Source organism: Budorcas taxicolor, chromosome 5, assembly GCF_023091745.1.
Source record: "Budorcas taxicolor isolate Tak-1 chromosome 5, Takin1.1, whole genome shotgun sequence".
Classification (NCBI taxonomy): Eukaryota; Metazoa; Chordata; class Mammalia; order Artiodactyla; family Bovidae; genus Budorcas; species Budorcas taxicolor.
In genome coordinates, this window is record NC_068914.1 from 96,559,726 (window position 1) to 96,581,883 (window position 22,158).

Consider the following 22,158-nt stretch of genomic DNA (forward strand, 5'->3'; position numbering starts at 1 on the left):
GAAATGAACTGAACTGAACTGATGCTGCCTCCTGGAATGGTCACATGACTCACGCCTGGCCAAAGGGAACACAATAACCCAAACACTCAGCTTTTGGACTAAAAGTAGACATGTGAACAAGCCTGGAACTCAATAGCAATCCAAGCATTTTGCTAGAACTGGAAAATGAGTGTGCTCTTTCCATAGTTTTGCTATGCTAGAGCAATGTGAGTGAGCCACGGCCAGAGAATGAAACCGATAAAGAGTCAAGTGCAAATTACACATCCCTGACTTCATTGCTTGCAGCCTGTATCCAGGTGGTCCTGAAGAAAGATTTTTTCTTGAGCTTTTCACTTATTTAAACCAATATACCTTCTAAGTAAGTTTTCTTTTTAAATGTTGTAACCTAAACAGCTTAGAAAAATATACATAGTAACAGTTGAATTCATATCTAGCCATTTTCTCTAGAACACAATGAAGTGGGAACATACTCAGAAATTTCCTACAAGTTGCTTAGAGGAACTAAATGGGTCAGCCTGGAAAGGAAGATGAAGAGGGAGCTGACAAGATAACGGGAGTAAACATCTTTGGATGGCCTGCAGAACATTATGAGAACCATTACTCATTTTCGCAGATATAGAATCAGAAAGACAGCCTTAGTTACACTGACCATTATGAAGTAAAACTCAAATGTAACATAATAGTTATTCTGTTTTTAATAGTTCATGTGTTATTTCAACAGATGCATAATAATGTTCAATGGGCTAGTTATACTGAAGAGGAAGCAGACTGGCTCAGAATGTCTCAAATAGGACAGTCGGGATCCATAAGTTTTTGCTCCAGGAAAGAGACTGAAGTACTCTTCTGAGAAGTACCTCATTAGCAGAGCATTTCCTTTATGTGCCAGATAACCACCAGGTGTCAACATTGACAGGCGCTTAAGCACATAAAAGTAGGCTGGAAATGAGTCCCTTTCCTATCTTGTCCAGTTCTGAGATGAGATGGCTCAATGCAAATGGTAATCCTGCCAGGCTGGGCAGTTATTTAACCTAGATCGTTGTAACACTTCATTCTTTCTGGAAGGAGGAACTCAGTTCAGTCACTCAGTCATGTCCAACTCTTTGTGACCCCATAGACTGCAGCACGCCAGGCCTCCCTGTCCATCACTAACTCCCGGAGTTTGCTCAAACTCATGTCCATTGAGTCGGTGATGCCATCCAACCAGCTCATTCTCTGATGTCCCCTTCTCCTCCCTCCTTCAATCTTTCCCAGCATCAGGGTCTTTTCCAGTGAGTCAGTTCTTTCCATCAGGTGGCCAAAGTATTGGAGTTTCAGCTTCAACATCAGTCCTTTCAATGAATATTCAGTTCTGATCTCCTTTAGAATGGACTGGTTGGATCTCCTTGCAGTCCAAGGGACTCTCAAGAGTCTTCTTCAATACCACAGTTCAAAAGCATCAATTCTTCGGCGCCCAGCTTTCTTTATAGTCCAATTCTCTCACCCATATATGACTACTGGAAAAACCACTGCCTTGAGTAGAGGGACATTTTTGTTGGCAGAGTAATGTCTCTACTTTTTAATATGCTGTCTAGATTGGTCATAACTTTTCTTCCAAGGAGCAAGCATCTTTTAATTTCATGGCTACAATCACCATCTGCAGTGATTTTGGAGCCTCCAAAAATAAAGTCTGTCACTGTTTCCACTGTTTCCCCATCTATTTGCTATGGAGTGATGGGACCAGGTGCCATGATCTTAGTTTTCTGAATGTTGAGTTTTAAGACAACTTTTTCACTCTCCTCTTTCACTTTCATCAAGAGGCTCTTTAGTTCTTCTTCACTTTCTGCCATAATGGTGTTGTCATCTGCATAGCTGGGGTTATTGATGTTTCTCCCAGCAACCTTGATTCCAGCTTGTGCTCCATCCAGTCCATCATTTCTTATGATGGAGGCATTCAGTTAACTCTACTTTGCATCTAACTCTCTATTGATATGTGCTAAGATATGGGGACATGGTCCTCATAGAAATATTGTCATAAGAATTTTTTTTTTGTATTGAAATGACTGAAAAAAATCAAAGTAAAACAAAAACATGAAAAACTCACTACCTGGAGGTCAAAAGGGAGTGAGAATTTGGCAAGCTTCCAACTATTTTGGTCAATATTGTTGTTGCTGTTTAGTTGCTAAGTTTTGTCAGACTCTTTGTTATGTTATGGGCTATAGCCTGCCAGTTTCCTCTGTCCACAGGATTTCCCAGGCAAGAATACTGGACTGAGTTGCTATTTCCTTCTCCAGGGGATCTTCCAGACCCAGGGATCAAGGAGGCAACTACTGTATTGGTAGGCAGATTCTTTACTGCTGATCACCAGTGAAGCAAATTTTGGCCATTAGAGACTGCTAAACTGTAAGATTTAAGTAAGTAATGATTTGGATTTTGAGATCAATAAAATTCATTATGAATTAACAGATGCTCATACTCTGTTGTGTGGATCATTGTTTTCTAATTATTATGTAGCTTTTAATGTGTGAAACTATTTTATAATTAAAATTCTATATTTAGTTATTAAAAATAATAAGGACATGCTCTTTTAAGTGTGTAATAGAATAAATGTAGGATTCTTGACTAAAATATATGCTTCTGTCTTGTGGAGAGAGCTCAAGGAAGTGGCATAACATTGTGATCCAGGGAATAGACTTGGGATTAAGATAGCCTTGAGTTCAAATCTTTGAAATGTAGCTTTACAGATAACTGACCCTGGACAGGTTGTTAATTTTCCTCAGCTTCAGTTTTTTCATCTGTAAAATGGAGATAGTCTGCTCACAAAATCTATCTTTACTGCAGTTTTCTAATCTCAATTCATTTTAACATGCTAGATCTCATAATCTTATATTGTATCTTCTGTTAATTTGTTACCTCTCCTTTAAGTCCTATCTTTTAAGGCTTAGTCTAAAGATTCCTTGACCCCTAATTTTGGTCCCTGTTATATCTATCAGACCACTTACCGTTCATTTACAGTAATTACTTTAATAATAATTTTACTGTAATTTTTCTTATGCTATTATGTATTTAACCTTTCCCTCTGCTTTCTGTCTCAATCTTTTCTATAACATCGTTTACTCACACCATGCCTGGCACATAGTGGTCAATAAACATTTGCAAAAGAATATACAAAGGTCTTCTACAAAAATTCAGTGAGACAACAAGGAAAATATAAGCAAGGTGAAAAGACAGCCTTCTGAATGGGAGAAAATAATAGCAAATGAAGCAACTGACAAACAGCTAATCTCAAAAATATACAAGCAACTTATGCAGCTTAATTCCAGGAAAATAAATGACCCAATCAAAAAATGGGCCAAAGAACTAAATAGACATTTCTCCAAAGAAGACATACGGATGGCTAACAAACACATGAAAAGATGCTCAACATCATTCATTATTAGAGAATGCAAATCAAAACCACAATGAGGTACCACTTCACACCAGTCAGAATGTCTGTGATCCAAAAATCTGCAAGCAATAAATGCTGGAGAGCGTGTGGAGAAAAGGGAACCCTCCTACACTGTTGGTGGGAATGCAAACTAGTACACCCACTATGGAAGTGTGGAGATTCCTTAAAAAATTGCAAATAGAACTGCCTTATGACCCAGCAATCCCACTGCTGGGCATACACACCGAGGAAACCAGAACTGAAAGAGACACATGTACCCCAATGTTCATCGCAGCACTGTTTATAATAGCCAGGACATGGAAACAACCTAGATGTCCATCAGCAGATGAATGGATAAGAAAGCGGTGGTACATATACACAATGGAGTCTTACTCAGCCGTTAAAAAGAATTCATTTGAATCAGTTCTGATGAGATGGATGAAACTGGAGCCGATTATACAGAGTGAAGTAAGCCAGAAAGAAAAACACCAATACAGTATACTAACACATATATATGGAATTTAGAAAGATGGCAATGATGACCCTGTATGCAAGACAGGAAAAAGACACAGATATGTATAGTGGACTTTTGGACTCAGAGGGAGAGGGAGGGGTTGGGATGATTTGGGAGAATGGCATTGAAACATGTATACTATCATGTAAGAATTGAATCACCAGTCTATGTTCGATGCAGGATACAGCATGCTTGGGGCTGGTGCACGGGGATGACCCAGAGAGATGTTATGGGGAGGGAGGTGGGAGGGGGGTTCATGTTTGGGAATGCATGTACACCCGTGGTGGATTCATGTCAATGTATGGCAAAACCAATACAGAATTGTAAAGTAAAATAAAGTAAAAAAAAAAAAAAAAATTCAGTGAGAGAATGCCCACAGAACACCTAAAAAAAAAAACAGTTTTATTACTGTAAGAAGCTTCTATTAACTAAAACTTTGCACCATCTTCTTCTTGCTCACCAGAATTTTGTCACGGCTACCTTCAAAATTGAAATAATAAAACTATCATGTCTATAAATATATATTATAAATTAATTTAAATAAATACAAAGATTCCTTCACAGAACCTACCAAAATTATAATTGTAGAGCTACTTACATTTTTGCAATTGATGTCTCTGTCTGCCAGTACATTTTAAACTCCTTGAAGATAGGGCCATGTCTGGCTTATTCCATTGCTGTACTACCAGTTCATCCCACAGTACTAAAGCATGGAATGTGAGATTTCTCCTAAGGGCAATGAGATCCTTGAAGTATTTCAAGCAGGGGAGTGACATATCAGACTTGATAGCATAGAAGATCACTCTAGTTAATAGAAGGAGACAAGGTTCATGTATGTCCAGGTGTATGTAGACAGAGCAGCTCTGAGGCTGTTGCAGTTTTCTGTGCAAGAAATTGGATGGCTCAGACTAGGGTGGATGATGGCAGAGATCAGAGATACAGATTCAAGGCTTGTTATGGAAGTAGAATCAACAGAGACTGAGGACTTATTCGGTGACAGTAAGTGAAGAAGGGAGATAAATCTGCTATCGTTATCTGCTGTAATAATAAGCACAAGTACTTTCATTTGGTTAGATGGTTGGTAGCATATATGTGCTCAGAAGGAAGGGGTTATCAAACTGAAACTGATAAAGTGATAAAATACTCTTCTGTATAAACACATGAATAGAATCAGCAGCTAATTTGTAAGGTATATATTTGGCAGTTTTTACCCATCCTGCAACAGTGGAAAAAGCTTCAGACTGAAAGTGCAGGGCATATATTGAGGGCAATATTACCTTGTTTCCCACCCTTAGCTGTATAGAAGTATAACTGACAAGTAAAATTTTAAGATGTTTAAAGTGTGTGACATGGTGATGTGCTGTATGTACACACTGTGAAAGGATTCTCCTCAATTAATTAACACATCCATCACCTCACATATTTACCTTTTATTTATCATTTGGTGAAAACACTGAAGTTCTCTGCTCTTAGCAAATTTCAATTATACAACAGAGTTGTTATCAACTATAGTCATCATGTTATACTTTTGAGCCTCAGACCGTATTCATCTCATAACTGAAAGTCTGTACTTTGTTTTCTGTGGAGCAGGGAGGGAACTGTAGGGTTGGTTAGTAAGGGTTGTTTCCAATCTCAACCACTGGGATATCTCCATATTTCTTTCACTGGGTGTGGACAGAGGAGATGCCAAGTCAGATCCAGAAGATGTACATTTGTCCTACACAGAATGATTGGCAAGAGCAGAGAGCAAAAATGAGACCAGTGAGGCAACTGACATTTCTGAGGTATGCAGCATTTGCACAAAGTAAATATAACTTGAAACAAAAGAAATGGTAAAGAAATAAAGAAGCCTAATTCAGTGAGCACAACATAAGAGAAACTGAGTTCCAGCAAAGTGAAATGAACAGGATTGGCAGGGATACAAGAGGTCCCTTTGAGAAATGGGAGAGTGATCACTACGATGGAGCTAGCTGGGCAAGGTGTTGTCAAGCGCTGTCATGTTTCATCCTCCTTATAATCCTGTGAGGTGACTTTCATTTCTATTTTCATTTCTTGGAGAATGAAACAGACTTAGCAGAGTTTCATCACTTGCTTATGTTCACACATGAGTCAGTGACAGAGGCTGGACTAGTTCCCAGGTTTGTCTAACTCCAAAGTTTTGTGGTTTTTTTTTTTCCTTATTTTAAAACCACATTATGCCTTAGATTGATCCCAACTCAAAACCCTTCAGGGGCAAGATAGATAATAAAAATGAGCAAAACTGACGAGGATGTGAAGCCTTAAGAGTGGAGGACACACGGGCAAGCCAGAGAGCATATGGTATGCTCTTAAAGGAGGCAGTGCCCATTTAGCTCCAGGAAGATACTGCCTCATGGGGATGTGGGCTTGGTGTTGTCAGATCTTCAAACTTCATAAGACAAACTGAGAATTCATGTTTTTATGTGAAAGCTCTTAATTTGTAGAGGCTGCTAATTAATTCAGTATTTCAGAAAGCTGTTGACTGATCAAAAGAAACTCCTCTGAAAGCTAAATCCAGTTGATGACTGCAGGGTAGTGACCTTTATGTTACATCCTGCTGTTTGGGGCTTGCTTGGCAGTTAGCACATTAAAACCTTTCGTGACATAATGGCTGGAGGTTGTGTAAATACATGGACAGTCAAAAAGCTCTAGTCACATAGAATCAAACAGGTAATAAATAGAAAAGCAAGTACAAGGCAAAGATAACATTGCCACATCACTGGAGGGATTCTGATTGGAAGAGGAATGAAGGCAGAAAATACCCCTATTCCCATGGTCTCTGGGGCTGGCTCATGCCAGCTAGTGAGAATCAAAATGTCCAATATCCAAGAATTGTGTTCCTTGGTGTTAAAGAGTAGTTACCTCATGGGAGAATTTATATGAAAGAAATCTGCAAACAGTAATAAGAGATTTATGTTTCCCCAGAGAGCTGGTTTACCAGCACTTCAGTGCCTCTATCTTTCGAAAATGTTTACTTACTGAACAAAACCACTTAAATGTATTTATCATCTTTTATAATATGATTTGGTTACCCCCAGCAATGCACCTGTCTCTGAAGAACTAATTGAATAAATCTATGAAGGAGTTTATGTTCAGGTGAGCTCAGTTTATCATTTTATTTCCATGTTGGTGACCCAGCAAGGATGATTTCAAGACTAACATCTGAGAAGCAACTATTGCAGAAATTGCATCCTGAGCAGGGAATAATTCATTACAAGTTTAGTTTTAAGTAATAACAGTTAACATGTAGAGAACACTTCTAATTGCCAATGTATTATTCTAAGAGATGTACAAATATCAGACTCAATTTACTATTTATCAGTCAAACTATGTGGTAGAAGTTTTAATGCTATTATTTTCTTGATTTTAAAGTTAAGGTCCAGTGAGGTCCCTACAGACAGTAAATGATACAGTTGTAATTTGAATGAGGCACTGTCACTCTAGGTGGCTCAGATGGGAAAGAATCCGCCTTCAAAGAGGGAGACCTGGGTTCGATCCATGGGCTGGGAAGATCCTCAGGAGAAGCAAATGGCAACCCACTCTAGCATTCTTGCCTGAGAATTCCATGGACAGAGGAGCCTGGCGGCTACAGCCAATGGAGTCAGAAACAAATGAGCAGCTAACACTGCCACGCTTTCACTTTCTCTCACTCCAGACTTTGCTCTCCTGTTGTAAACTACTCTCACTGTACACTGCACCACTGAAAATATTAATGGCCTCAAAGTGAACATTTTAATTAGACCAGCCTGTACACAAGTTCATCAACAAGATAGGAGGAGAGATAACGGTTAAGTAACATGCACAGTTCCTGGATCATAATGGGTGATAAATACATGCAATGTTCTTCCTTTCACTTCCTGAAGACTACAAACATTTCACAAAAACATTACTGAGCAGAAGGGCCCAGCTTTTCTCCACCAACTTGATATATCTTAATATGATATAAAAACAAATTGTCCAAGTTTATGTAATAGCAAACAAATTGGGAAACAATTGGGATATTAAGCTCTCTTTCTTCAATAAAATATTTTTCTATAAATGTTATACTTTGAAAGCCCCAACTACATACACTTATAGTGATTTTTCCTGTGCTTTCCACCTTCTCTCTGAAAGAGAAAGTAAATTATGTAAGCTACCTCTCTAAAAAAATTAGTATAAAAAACTGTATGGTACCAGGTATGATAAATCCCATATAGTTTTATGCTCTTACTAATGCAGTTCTATGTTAGAAATTGAGGCTAGAACACATATTCAATTGTTATAGGAATTCTGAGAGGTATAGAAATTTTGATTCGGCTGTACAGAGGTTTGTCAAGATAGTGTGAGAAATAACCTTTATTACTGAGAGGTAGTTTTCTTTAGTTAAACACAAATGTTGTAGAAATTTACTTGTAATCCTTCTGTCACATTGCTATAGAGAGATTTTTTTTCATTTCTCAGTGTTCCTGAATATAAAATTCTTTAATACTAACTACATAAATATTGCTATAAAATTATAGTGTTTACATTAATTTTATACAAGAGGCAGTGATCAAGACCATCTCCAAGAAAAAGAAAGGCAAAAAGGCAAAATGGTTGTCTGAGAAAAGATGAGAAAAGAAGAGAAGCTAAAGGCAAAGGAGAAAAGGAAAAATATGCTAACGTATATTTGCAGAGTTCCAAAGAATAGCAAGGAGAGATAAGAAAACTTTCCTAAGTGATCAATGGAAAGAAATAGGGGAAAACAATAGAAAGGGAAATACTAGAGATCTCTTCATGAAAATTAGAGATACCAAAGAAACATTTCATTTTAAGATGGGCACAATGAAGGACAGAAACAGAACGGTATGTACCTAACAGAAGCAGAAGATATTAAGAAGAGGTGGCAAGCATATATAGAGAACTATATAAAAAAGATCTCAATGACCCAGATAACCACAATGGTGTGATCACTCACCTAGAGCCAAATATCCTGGAGTGCAAAGTTGAGTAGGCCTTACAAAGCATCACTATGAAAAAGCTAGTGGAGGTGATGGAATTCCAGTTGAGCTATTTCAAATCCTAAAAGATGATGCTGTGAAAGTGTTGCACTCAATATGCCAGCAAATTTGGAAAACTCAGCAATGACCACAGGACTGGAAAAAGTCAGTTTTCATTCCAATCCCAAAGAAAGGTGATGCCAAAGAAAATTCAAACTACTGACAATTGAACGCATCTCACACGCCAGCAAAGTAATGCTCAAAATTCTCCAAGCCAGCCTTCAACAGTACATGAACTGAGAACTTTCAGGTGTTCAAGCTGTATTTAGAAAAGGCAGAGGAACCAGAGATCAAATTGCCAGCATCCATTGTATCATATAAAAAGAAAGATAGTTTCAGAAAAAATCTACTTTTGCTTTATTGACTATGCCAAAGCCTTTGATTGTGTGAATCACAACAAACTGTGGAATATCCTTAAAGAGGTGGGGATACTGAAAGGTTGTTGCTAAACCACGAAAAGATGCCGGGATTCTTGGCCTCCAGAGGAGAAGAATTTAATCCAGGACCAGAGACAAGGCTTGATCGTTCAGAGCTTTTGTGTAATAAAGTTTTATTAAAGTATAAAGGAGATAGAGAAAGCTTGTGACATAGGCATCGGAAGGGAGCAGAAAGAGTACCCCCCTACTCATCTTCACCTGGATGTTATATAGTCACTAGCGGTTTGTTAATGAAAGAAAGGAATGTCTTGAAACTCAGAATGACACCAGGTCCCTCATCCTTAAGATGTATTTTGGGATAATCTTGGCACCAGATGATTCATCCTGGGCCATAAAATGATTTACTTGAATCTTGTAGAAGGGCAGATTACAATACAAATAGTTTCCTTTACATAGATTAGGGGAACAATGTCTGAGTATAACATAAAGGTTTGTCAAGTAGGTTCTGAGCCATTAGGCAGAACCGACTTGAAGACAGAGTCTGGGGTAAATGCATAGTACATTAACATAGCTTAAGACAAACATTTTGATAAGAAAAATGCATTGGTTGACTCAAGGTTTGAGAATAGTTAACTTCAGGTGGAACCAGGTGTAATTATGGCAACACAGTATTTTAAGAGAAACCTTTTAAAATTTGTATAGAGAAGGGGGAAAAATATATATATATATATCACTAGTTTGTTTCCTCTTGCTGCTTAAGAGAGATAAAAAATGTCTGACACTTGCAGCCTATTTCCTCCATTTGCAGACCCCTGGCCTTCCTGCCTGTTACCCTCTCAATACCAGACCACCTTACCTACCTCTTGAGAACTCTGGATGCAGGTCAAGAAGCAGCAGTTAGAACCAGACATTGAACAACAGACTGATTCAAAATTGGGACAGGAGTAGGTCAAGGCTGTATATTGTCACCCTACTTACTTAACTTCTATGTAGAGCACATCATGAGAAATGCTGGGCTGGAGGAAGCAGAATCTGAAATCAAGATTGCTGGGAGAAATATCAATAACCTCAGATATGCAGATGACACCATCCTTATGGCAGAAAGTGAAGAGGAACTAAAAAGCCTCGTGATAAAAGTGAAAGAGGAGAGCGGAAAACCTAGCTTAAAACTCAACTTTTAAAAAACAAAGATCATGTTATTCATTTCCATTGCTTTATGGCAAATAAATAGGGAAACAATGGAAACAGTGAGATACTTTTATTTTCTTGGGCTCCAAAAATCACTGCAGATGGTGAGTGCAGCCATGAAATTAAAAGACACTTGCTCCTTGAAAGAAAAGCTATGGCCAACCTCGACAGCATATTAAAAAGCAGAGACATTACTTTGCCAACAACGATCTGTCTAGTTAAAGCTGTGGTTTTTCCAGTAGTCATGTGTGGATGTGAGAATTGGATCATAAAGAAAGCTGAGCACCAAAGAATTGATTCTTTGAACTGTGGTGTTGGAGAAGACTCTTGAGAGTCCCTTGGACTATAAGCAGATCAAACCAGTCAAACCCAAAGGAAATCAGTCCTGAAGGACTGATGGTGAAGCTGAAGCCCTTATACTTTGGCCAGTTGATGTGAAGAACTGACTCATTGGAAAAGACCCTGATGCTGGGAAAGATTGAAGGCGGGATGAGAAGGGGATGACAGAGGATGAGATGGTTGGATAGCATCATGGACTCGATGAACATGAGTTTGAGCAAGCCCCAGGAGTTGGTGATGGACAGGGAAGCCTGGTGTGCTGCAGTCCATGGGGTTACAAAGAGTTGGACATGGCTGAGTGACTTAACAGAACTGAACTGATATTAATTTTCCATCTGTGAAAATTATTTTGGACTTCAGGAAAGAGAATCCCTTCCCCTAATTTGTCAAGTAGTCAAAGGTCTAATAATCTCTTTCTTACATTTTTTATTCTATAATAAATAAGTTCTTAATAATTATTTTAATGTCATCTTTGTATTCAAGGTTCCCAGATTTAGCCATATTTAGGAAATTAATCAGTTTCTCATGAGATGGTATGACACTGGACAAAGTTTATGGTTACAGTCTAAATGATCTGTATCTACTTAATGCTATAAAAGGGAAACATTAGAATGCCCTACACCTTTTAGGGGGCCTAGGTGATAAAATGGGAAAAATAAGTGAAAAGGAATTAGGAAAGAACGCATAAGTGCTGAATCTTGTGAAGAATACAAATGAAGGAGTTGTGCACATAAGAGAGGCCTAGGCACAACCTTGGCCCCAGTCCTTGAACGAAAAGATAAGTCAGGACTGGACTTGTTGGAAAGCTTTATGGAGGAAGTGAAGGTTCAATAGAATCTTTCACGCTTCTGCTGCTGCTGCTGCTAAGTCACTTCAGGTGTGTCCAACTCTGTGTGACCCCATAGATGGCAGCCCCCAGGCTCCCCTGTCCCTGGGATTCTCCAGGCAAGAATGCTGGAAGAATCTTTCATTATAGGTAAGTGTTAAATACTTGTAGAAGAGGAGAAAAGGCCCTTTAAACAGAATGAATCAAGGTAGGGATTAGTGTTTAATGTATGTTGGGCAGTGGTGAGCCAGTCTGGCTGGAACGGAGGACTCCCACTTGGGACATAAAGCTCTTGGACAGAACACATGAGCTTTCTTTTTGCAGATATGAGTGAGACTAGAATTATAAAGATATAGACCACCCAAAAAGGACTATTTTTTGTTTTTAAAGTTGTATTCTTAGAAGAATAATGGCAAACCTAGCACTGAAATACAATGATTCATTCAACAACATAATGAACACATTAGATATGACAGGTATCCTTCTATGTACTGAGACATAAGGCCCAGCAAACCATATTCTGTGTCCTCAAGGAGTTAACCAGCAAGTAGAAAAAATGATACAGATAAGCAAATAATTAGAATAACCTTGAAATATGTATTATAATAAGTTTTGTTCAAAGGGCCACAGGGAAAGGAGCGGGGAGTAACTCGTTTTGAAGAAGATGGACTGGATGTTTCCAAAAAGGAAGTGATATTTGAGGTTGAGAAAGTGTTACAAAAGGAGAGAGCACAAAAGACTATGAATTCAAAGGCAGGGAGACTTCTATTAGGAACATACCACTGAACCTTGGTCAGACAGGGACACAGAATAATGCACAGCTCGTGTGTGTCTGTGTACATGCACATATATGTGTACTCCCATGTATTTGAGTTGAATTAATTGCAGCGGAGGGGTTGTAGAGAGAGGCTCCTGATGGCATTATGCTGTCTTATGATAACCTGTTGGCCATGAAGGCCAGGGTTAGTTGAGAGCTGAACTCATTGTTGGAAGTGAATTGGAGATTGGACACTTCTGTTACATGTCTCTAATCATAAAAGCAATTTATTTGTCTCATATTGGAAAGTGATGCTGTCAGTGGTGTTATTTCCTTCATTGAATTGAAGATTGACTTTATGCTGTTCAGTTACAAGCACCATAAACTCTCCTGTGACCTTGCGCTTGAGTCTCATGTAACTACTTGGCTACAGTCTGGATATTATTGACAATACATAATGCATTGCTAAGTCATTGAAAATATGCCACAAGGCTTTGCTCCAAAGAAGTATATTAGATTGCTCTATAGATGACCTTTCATTGCTCAGACTCCGTTAGATGACTTGAGTGGCCCTATTAATCCCTTATACCCAGAGGAGTTGTTTTTCTGAGACCCTGAGAAACATCTTTAAGAACCCTTTGAGAAAGCAGACAGATATTTATGATTTTTACTATAGACCCTCAATATTATGTAGAGAAGGTATGCCCCATGTGATTCAACCTACTTGCTCATTTATTTTTGCAATAAGCATTTATTGAAAGCTCATTGCATACCAGGCACTTTGCTTAGCATTAAGAAATTAACATTGAATGTGACAAAACCTGGTGGTGCTAGTGATAAAGAGCCCACCGCCAATGACAGAGACGTAAGATAGAAGTAGTGTTCAATCCCTGGGATGGGAAGTTCCCCTGAAGGAGGGCGCAGCAACCCACTACAGTATTTTTGCCTGGAGAGTCCCATGGACAGAGGAGCCTGGTGGGCTACAGTCCATAGGTTAGCAAAGAATCAGACACGACTGAAGCGACTGTACACACACATGCACACAAGCCACAAAGGTGGCCCCTCAGGACTTTAGTGTCAAGTGTGCCCTTAGGACTTTAGTGTCAGGATTCTCTCTGTATAAAATATGGTGAGATATGTGCCATAATGGATCTGCGCGAAATGTTTATGGGGATAGACGTGAGAGCACTTAACTAAGTCAGCTTTGGGGAGTTGGGAAAGACTTCCAAGAGGAGGTGATATTTAAGTTGATACAGAGGAGTCAGATGAGATGGGGGAACTGGTGCATTGTGAGCTACTGAACTTGAGACTGGGGGGAACAGAGTATCAGCTCATGAAGGGCTTTATATGGTCAGGAGACTGAATTTCACATTTAAGACCACCATAACCCCGAAGGCTTTGAAAAGGAAGAAACAGAATCAATTTGAATTTTCAGAAAGATCATTCCAGCAACAGTGTAGCGCTGGGATAGAGAGAATGGGGAGCCCTTGGACTGCAGTAACGTAGGCAGCACTGAAGAGCCCTAAGAAGGCCCATGAAAGTGGTCAAGAGAGAAGAGCAAGTCAAGTGGAATGAGAACTATTTAAGTGTCACAATTTACATGATTTGACTAATTAGATACAAAGAACAAGGTGGGGTAGGAGGAGCCACTTTTGATACTTACATAACTCTTTATATGTTCATTTCTGAATTGATTCTCATCAGCCTTGAATGGTCAGGCTTAATTTATGTAGCCATTCCTAATGGGTAAATTCAACCAAAATGATTTGTTTGGCCCTCTGACTTTCCTTTTTGGCTTTAGGAATGTAATTTTGGCAAAAGGTGAAAAGTCATGCTTAGTTGTTGAATGGATAATGAAGAAAGTGAGAGAGGGAGAGCAGAAGAGAAGGGGAAATAAGGAAAGGAGGAGAGACAGGGAGAAAGAGAAGGGGAGAGAGAGCTCATTTCTAGTGGTTGAGCCTTCCATGGTTGGTAAAATTGCTTAATTAGAAGTGACAAGTTAACAAATTCTGGTATGGGACAGATGGGAATGGTGAATGATTAGCTGAAGTAAAGTTAATTTAGGGTACTGAGACTCAGCACACAAGTTGTCTTGTGGGAATTTAGTGTGATAAACAGGTATAAGAAGTAAGAAGATCAAAGTTGAAACCATAGGATATAAGGGAGAAAAATGAGGTCACTTTTTAGATAGTGAAGAATATGAGAAAAATAAAAGGCAAAAACCTAGAGAATGCTAACTCTTAAAATGTTGAGCTAGAAAAATAGGAAATTGTGGTTGGAAAAGAAATAACCAGACCACCTGACCTGCCTCTTGAGAAACCTGTATACAGGTCAAGAAGCAACAGTTAGAACTGGACATGGAACAACAGACAGGGTCCAAATAGGAAAAGGAGTACGTCAAGGCTGTATATTGTCACCCTGCTTATTTAACTTCTATGTAGAGTACATCATGAGAAATGCTGGGCTGGAGGAAGCAGAATCTGGAATCAAGATTGCTGGGAGAAATATCAATAACCTCATATATGCAGATGACACCACCCTTATGGCAGAAAGTGAAGAAGAACTAAACAGCCTCTTGATGAATGTGAAAGAAGAGAGTGAAAAAGTTAGCTTAAGGCTCAACATTCAGAAAGCTAAGATCACGGCATCTGGTCCCATCACTTCATGGGAAATAGATCTGGAAACAGTGGAAACAGTGGCTGACTTTATTTTTTTGGGCTCCAAAATCACTGCAGATGGTGATTGCAGCCATGAAATTAAAAGATGCTTACTTCTTGGAAGGAAAGTTATGACAAACCTAGACAGCATATTAAAAAGCAGAGACATTACTTTGTCCACAAAGGTCCCTCTACTCAAGGCTATGGATTTTCCAGTAGTCATGAATGAATGTGAGAGCTGGACTATAAAGAAAGCTGAGCACCGAAGAATTGATGCTTTTGAACTGTGGCATTGGAGAAGACTCTTGCGAGTCCTTTGGACTGCAAGGAAATCCAACCAGTTCATCCTAAAGGAGATTGGTCCCAGGTGTTCATTGGAAGGACTGATGTTGAAGCTGAACCTCCAAAACTTTGGCCACCTGATGGAAAGAACTGACTCATTTGAAAAGATCCTGATGCTGGGAAAGATTGAAGGTGGGAGGAGGAAGGCGCGACAGAGGATGAGATGGTTAGATGGCATCATAAACTGAATGGACGTGAGTTTGGGTAAACTCCAGAAGTTGGTGATAAACAGGGAGGCCTGGTGTGCTGTGATTCATGGGGTCACAAAGAGTTAGACACGACTGAGTAACTAAACTCAACTAAACTGAAAGAAGTAAAGATAACATGTTGGTGAGGATGTGGACAAATTGGAACATTTATACACTGTTGGTAGGAATATAAACCAATATGGAGGTTTGGGGAAAAAATTTGGAGGTTCCAAGGTGGGTGGAATGTATACCATGATCTGGATCAAGTCATTCAGTATAGCCTTGTTTAATCATCTCATAACAGCATTTATACAGTCTGTTTATCCCCATCTGGGCCTCCCTAGCTAAACTTGTCAGTCAGCTACTTGAGTCTTATCTGCTTCAAAATTTCTCTCTATGATGCATTTTAGATGCCATTTTACAATCAATTCTGTCACTTATTTTGGCATAGAACATTTTTCAGAAAGAAAGTTTTCTATTATCAGTGAAGGGGAATATACTTAACATTAGGTGATTAGATGAACTAGCTTGAGCAAGAGCCCCAGGGTTTGAGTATCTGGGGGAACTGAAAGGAAATGAACATTTATCATTACTTGCTATTTTCTAGAGTCTGAGCCAGGAACTTTACATAATCATCTCTTTAATCCTTACAGCATTATAAGTAAAGGATGCAATGAGAGCCATTTACAGATGAGAAAAGAAAGGCTCATGGGGGCTGAATAACAGTGCAAAGCTCCTTCGTCTACTGTAAGACATTGATTGCAACCCTGTGGTCTCCACAAGCTAGGCATGTAGGGACATGGTCAGGAAGTTAGCAATTGTCTGACCGAGTCCATAAACCATAAATACAATAGATATGTGGCCAATAATACTTCTTTTAGTAGATAGGAGGTATCTTTAGGGGAAACTCTAATGTAACCATCTTTATGGGAATGATCTAATAACCTTCAAAATTAAAGAAAGGAGATTTGAGAGTTATTCCCAGTTTTTGACTGCTGTGAAAATGTATTTAGTACCTCCAGTCCCAAGTTAGGAAAAAGTTCAATATTTTCTTTTAAGGAAAGAAGTTACACACTTTTCCTCCCAGTACCTTCTGTCGATTTATGAAATGCCTTTGCAAATACTCTCAGCACGTACACATTCATGCACCTTGAACCATGTAATTCTTATTCTTTGATAACAACACCTGAATCATTATTTGCATCACTGGCCTCCATGCTACTTTGAAAGATAATATGGGAGGATATGGAACATATTTTAACAATTTTGCTGCAACCTTCATATTATCAGTGTGCATTTGATGAAAGCTTATTAGTTCTTATGTTGGAATGCTTTTTATTTCTATTTATTTATTTTTGCTGGTATAATTTATTCTCTCTTTATCTTCTACCCACACTATTTTTGGATGAGTAAGAAGATCACTGAAATGTGACATCAGAAGAACTGGGTTCTCATTCTGGCTAATACTAATGGCAATAGTACAATGTCAAGATAAAAATAGCAATACCAAATGCACCAAATATTTATTAATATTTGGTAAAAATTACTATGGGAGTATGATAAATTAATATTTCATATTAATATTATTTTCATTAATATGGAAATTATTACTATGAGAAAGACTGTTCACTGTTAATTCAACAAATATTTATTGAGCACCCACTAGGTATCCAGGCAATTTTCTATCTGTTGGGGAGGTAACCAAAAACAAAACAGAAACAAATTCCTGATGTTGTGGCTTACAATGGGTGTGTGTGTGTGTGTGTGTGTGTGTGTGTATGTATGTGTGTGAGTTTAGGATATAGACAGTAAACAAAATAACTAAAACACATAATATATCAGATAATGAAAAATATTATGGAGGAAAATTAAATAAGGAGGAAGTTAGGGAGTTCAGGGAGTCATGCGTACATGAGAGCTGTTGCTTCAGGCATATCCAAATTTTTGTGACACTTCGGCCTGTAGCCCACCAGGCTCTCCTGTCCATTGGGTTCTCCAGGCAAGAATACTGGAGTGGGTTGCCTGGCCCTCATCCAGGGAATCTTCCTGACCCAGGGATTGAACCCATGTCTCTTAGGTCTCCTGCATTGGCAGGCAGGTTCTTTACCACTAGCATCACCTGGAAAGCTCTTAGGGAGTCATGGGAAGGTTACAATTTAAAATCAGGTTACTAGGCAAGCTGCAAAGGTGATGCTGGAGATAATGAATCCAGGCATGTGAATACCTGGGGTGGTAGGGGAGGGGTTGTCTAGGCAGAGAAGAAAGGTCCTGAGGTGGCTGCATATTTGCTGCACTCTAGGAAAACAAGAAGACCAATGGCAGAGGATGAGATGGCTGGATGGCATCACCGACTCAATGGACATGAGTTTGGGTGAACTCTGGGAGTTGGCGATGGACAGGGAAGCCTGGTGTGCTGCGATTCATGGGGTCACAAAGAGTCGGACATGACTGAGCAACTGAACTGAACTGAACTGAATGTTGAAGGGGCAGGTAATGGAAGGAAAAGTCATTTCAGATCAAGAGACATGATAGAGGACTAGGTCAAATGGAGCTTTATAGAGCACCATCAGAACTTTGGTTTTGACTCTGAGATGGGGTACCATTGGAGAATTTGAATGGAATGACTGTGGAATGACAAATTTATGTTTACAAATATCATGAGTTGTTGTGGGATAATGAAAAATAAACTGTGGGATGCTCAATGAAGAGCCTGTTGAAATAATCTGGATGAGAGATTGTGATTTGGCCATGTCGTATGGTATAGAAGTAGTGAGAAGAGTTATTATCTGCTAAACATTTTGTAGACAGTACTTTATTTAACCAGCTTTTAAGAATTTTCTGAAATAACTAGACTAAGTGTCAGTGTAGTCATCTTTAAGATGGGAATATGAAATGGGTTCTATTTCTCAATATTAGTGTAAGGATGGATAGTTACAGCTTCAAAGAGACACATAATCAAGTTGCAGCTGACTAAACTGTGAGAACGAGACAAGATGGACGGCATAGGGAAAAGATCAATTCTTTGAAAAAAGGTAGGGTGAAAGTTAGGGTTTTGTGAGATTCCATTTTGCCCTGCGAAACTGAATATCCATGTAAAATAAAGAGGAACAATCTGAAAACTCAGTTCCGAGATGAGACACAGGGGAAAAAAATATAAAAAACAATCAGAATGACAAAGTGTAGAACAGTGTAAGCCGACTGGTTACTGGAGGAGTTAATCAAAATGTGAAGGCCAACTGATGCACACACTGGAACCAGGCAACTGGAGGCTCCCCAACCCCTCCTCTGTTCTTGGAATGTGTGTTCAGCTTGCCTTCCTCACTCCCAGGAGCTGCTCCAAGGAAACAGCCTTGAAATAGAAATGTGATGATGAGGCTATGGACTGAGCACATGGCTGATCCCTGGTAAGGCCTACATTGTAAATTTTTAAGATCCTGGCAGGTATATACAGAGATCTATTGGTCCCGCAGCTGCCCAAGACAAGCATCCTATGTAAGTCCTTTGCTTACTGAACCTGCCACCTATCAAATAGAGTAATCTAACTTTTGCTTGGGCTTCCCTGGTGGCTCAGCTAGTAAACAATCTGCCTGCAATGCAGGATATCTGGGTTTGATCCCTCAGTGGGGAAGATCTCCCAAGAGAAGGGAATGAGGACCCACTCCAGTATTCTTGCATGGAGAATTCCATGGACAGAGGAGCATAGTCCACGGAGTTGCAAAGAGTCGGACATGGCTGAGTGAATAATACACACACCAACAGCTTTTTCTTGGTCTCCCTCACCAAGGACAGGGGCCAGTTTCAGATTATGCCTGGAAAGTTCCTGAAGTGGTTGTGGAAGCAACACAAGTTGCCCTGGAGAAGCACATTTATACCCTTTTGGGATCAGAATATTAGGAGAAATAAAACAAAAGGCTCAGAATATACCTCTGGTATGAGACTTCTTGCAGAAGAAAGAGCATATTGGTTGTTGTATCGAACCAGCATAGTTCATTTCACAACAACACTGATAAAAGAGTAATGCTGGCACTGATACTGAAACACTGTAGGACAGACCTCCTTGTGTCCCTTCCTCTTGTTCATAAAAAAGCTTTATTTTCCTAGGCCTTTCCTGAGTTCCAAGGAGCAAATTTAATCAGAGAAATAAGAAAATTAAAAAAACAAAGGAAAACAGTCAAACAGGACAAAATAATAATAGTTAGCCATAAAACAAAGTCAAGGGACATTAGTTCCTCCACAAGGGTTGTGATAGAATCCTGAACCATATCCTTGAGCTGTCTGCAGATGGAAGAAGTTAATTGCATGCCAACCACCTGGATGTAGATCTCAAACAACTTGGAACTGGAAGATTGATGATTGAGATTCCCAAAATACCACCCAGTTACCTCACCACCAACCATCAGAAGAATACACACAAGCTGATCAGGTACCCTGCAACCCTCTCCTTTGCCTTGCCTTTAAAAACCCTTCCCCAAAAGGCACGAGGAGCTCAGGTCTTTTGAGCATGAGTGGCCTTTTCTCCTTGCTCGACTCCACGTTGTGCATCTTTCAATAAACACTGTATTTTTGCTCATCACAATCTGTGGTCAATAGATTGATGTTGCTGACAGTCAGTCAAGCAGACTCAAGTGTGGTTCATTAACAATGTTTTTCCTGGAAACTTTGCACAGTCTCACCTACTTCGATGGGGAAAAAATGGAAACAGTGGCAGACTTTATTTTTAGGGGCTCCAAAGTCACTGTGAAAGTGATTGCAGCCATGAAATTAAAAGATGCTTGCTCCTTGGAAGAAAAGCTATGACCAACCTGTGTGTATATTCACTCAGTCATGCCTGACTTTTTGCGACCCTGTGGACTGTATCCTGCCAGGCTCCTTTGTCCATGGAATTCTCTAGGCATGAATACTGGAGTGGATTGCCATTTCCTTCTCCAAAGAAACCTAGACGGCGTATTAAAAAGCAGTGACATTACTTTGCCAGCAAAGGTATAGTCAAAGTTACGGTGTTTCCAGTAGTCACATACGGATGTGAGAGTTGGACCATAAAGAAGGCTAAGTGCCAAAGAATTGATGCTTTCAAATTGTGGTGCTGGAGAAGACTCTTGAGGGTTCCATGGACTCTCAAGAAGATCAAACCAGTGAATCCTAAAGGAAACCAACTGTCAATATTCATTGAAAGGACTGATGCTAAAGAGCCAATATTTTGGCCATCTGATGTGAAGAGCCAGTTCATTGGAAAAGGCCGTGATGCTGGTAAAGATTGAGGGCATGAGGAGAAGGAGGTGACAGAGGATAAGATGATTGATGGCATCATCGACTCAATGGGCATGAGTCTGAGCAAACTCCAGGAGACAGTGAAGGACAGGGAAGCCTGGTGTGCTTCAGTTTATGGGGTTGCAACAAGTTGGACATGACTGAGCAACTGAACAACAACAATAACTGGTGAGGAAAACTAAGAATCCCTTAGAGGAACAAGAAACAGTCCCTCAGGCACCACAGAGGTCACACCTTCCAGTGACCTTCCTCTCCATCTTCATGTCATATAGAGGTAGGGGTTTTCATTCAGGAGTTTTGGGGATCTAGCTGGTGGGGCTAAACTAAGAAATAAACAGTGTAAAGTCAAACTGAGTCTTGTCTGTACCCCTACATGACTATAGCTTGAGAGATGGTTGGTAATGCTGAATGAATGACTTGAAAATATAAATTTTTATACATGAATAGCATACCAGAATTAAATCTGTAATCAGAAGGAATATCAGGACAGAACATGAAGATAGAAAAAGGTTAATGTCTGACTCTTTCATTCCATGTGCCATCATTTTGACCCTCCTACTTCCCAAAGACTCTCACGAAATGCTTCTACACTACCAAAACCACAGTTGTGTTGAATCTCTCACTCTGCTTTCAAAATTTATCTAACCTAATACCTATTTTCTCCAGTGTTGATTCTTACAAGATCTTCATAATACCTTGATTTACAAATCCATCGTTTTAGTGGTCTATTCTGCCTTCCTTGGTTTGAAATGCCTATAAGAAACCTGTAAGGAGATGCTAAATAGGTAATATACTGTATGAACCCTCGGGTCCAGGCCCAGTGTGATCTGGAGAAGTGCATGGAAGAATCACAAGGGCGCACACAGGAAGTGGGACCGTGGGAGTAGGATGAAGCATCATGTAAAGAGTAGCCTCTCAAGAGAAATTTGCCTCAGAGGTAATGTTCAGGTAGAGGAGACTGCCTTGGGAAAGCCCAACATTTAAATTTCAGCAACAGGAGGCTTCTCTGGTGGCGCCTAACAGTAAAAAATCTGCCTGCAATGTAGGAGACCCGGGTTCAATCCCCGGCTCTGGAAGAGACCCTAGAGAAGGGAATGGCTACTCACTCCAGTATTCTTGCCTGGAGAATCGCCATAGACAGAGGAGCCTGGAGTCCACGCGGTTGCAAAGAGTAGGACATGACTGAGTGACTAACACAACAACAGCAGAGGAGATTAAGCCAATGAAGAAGGCCGAGAGTGCATCACCTTAAAAGTAGAAGAC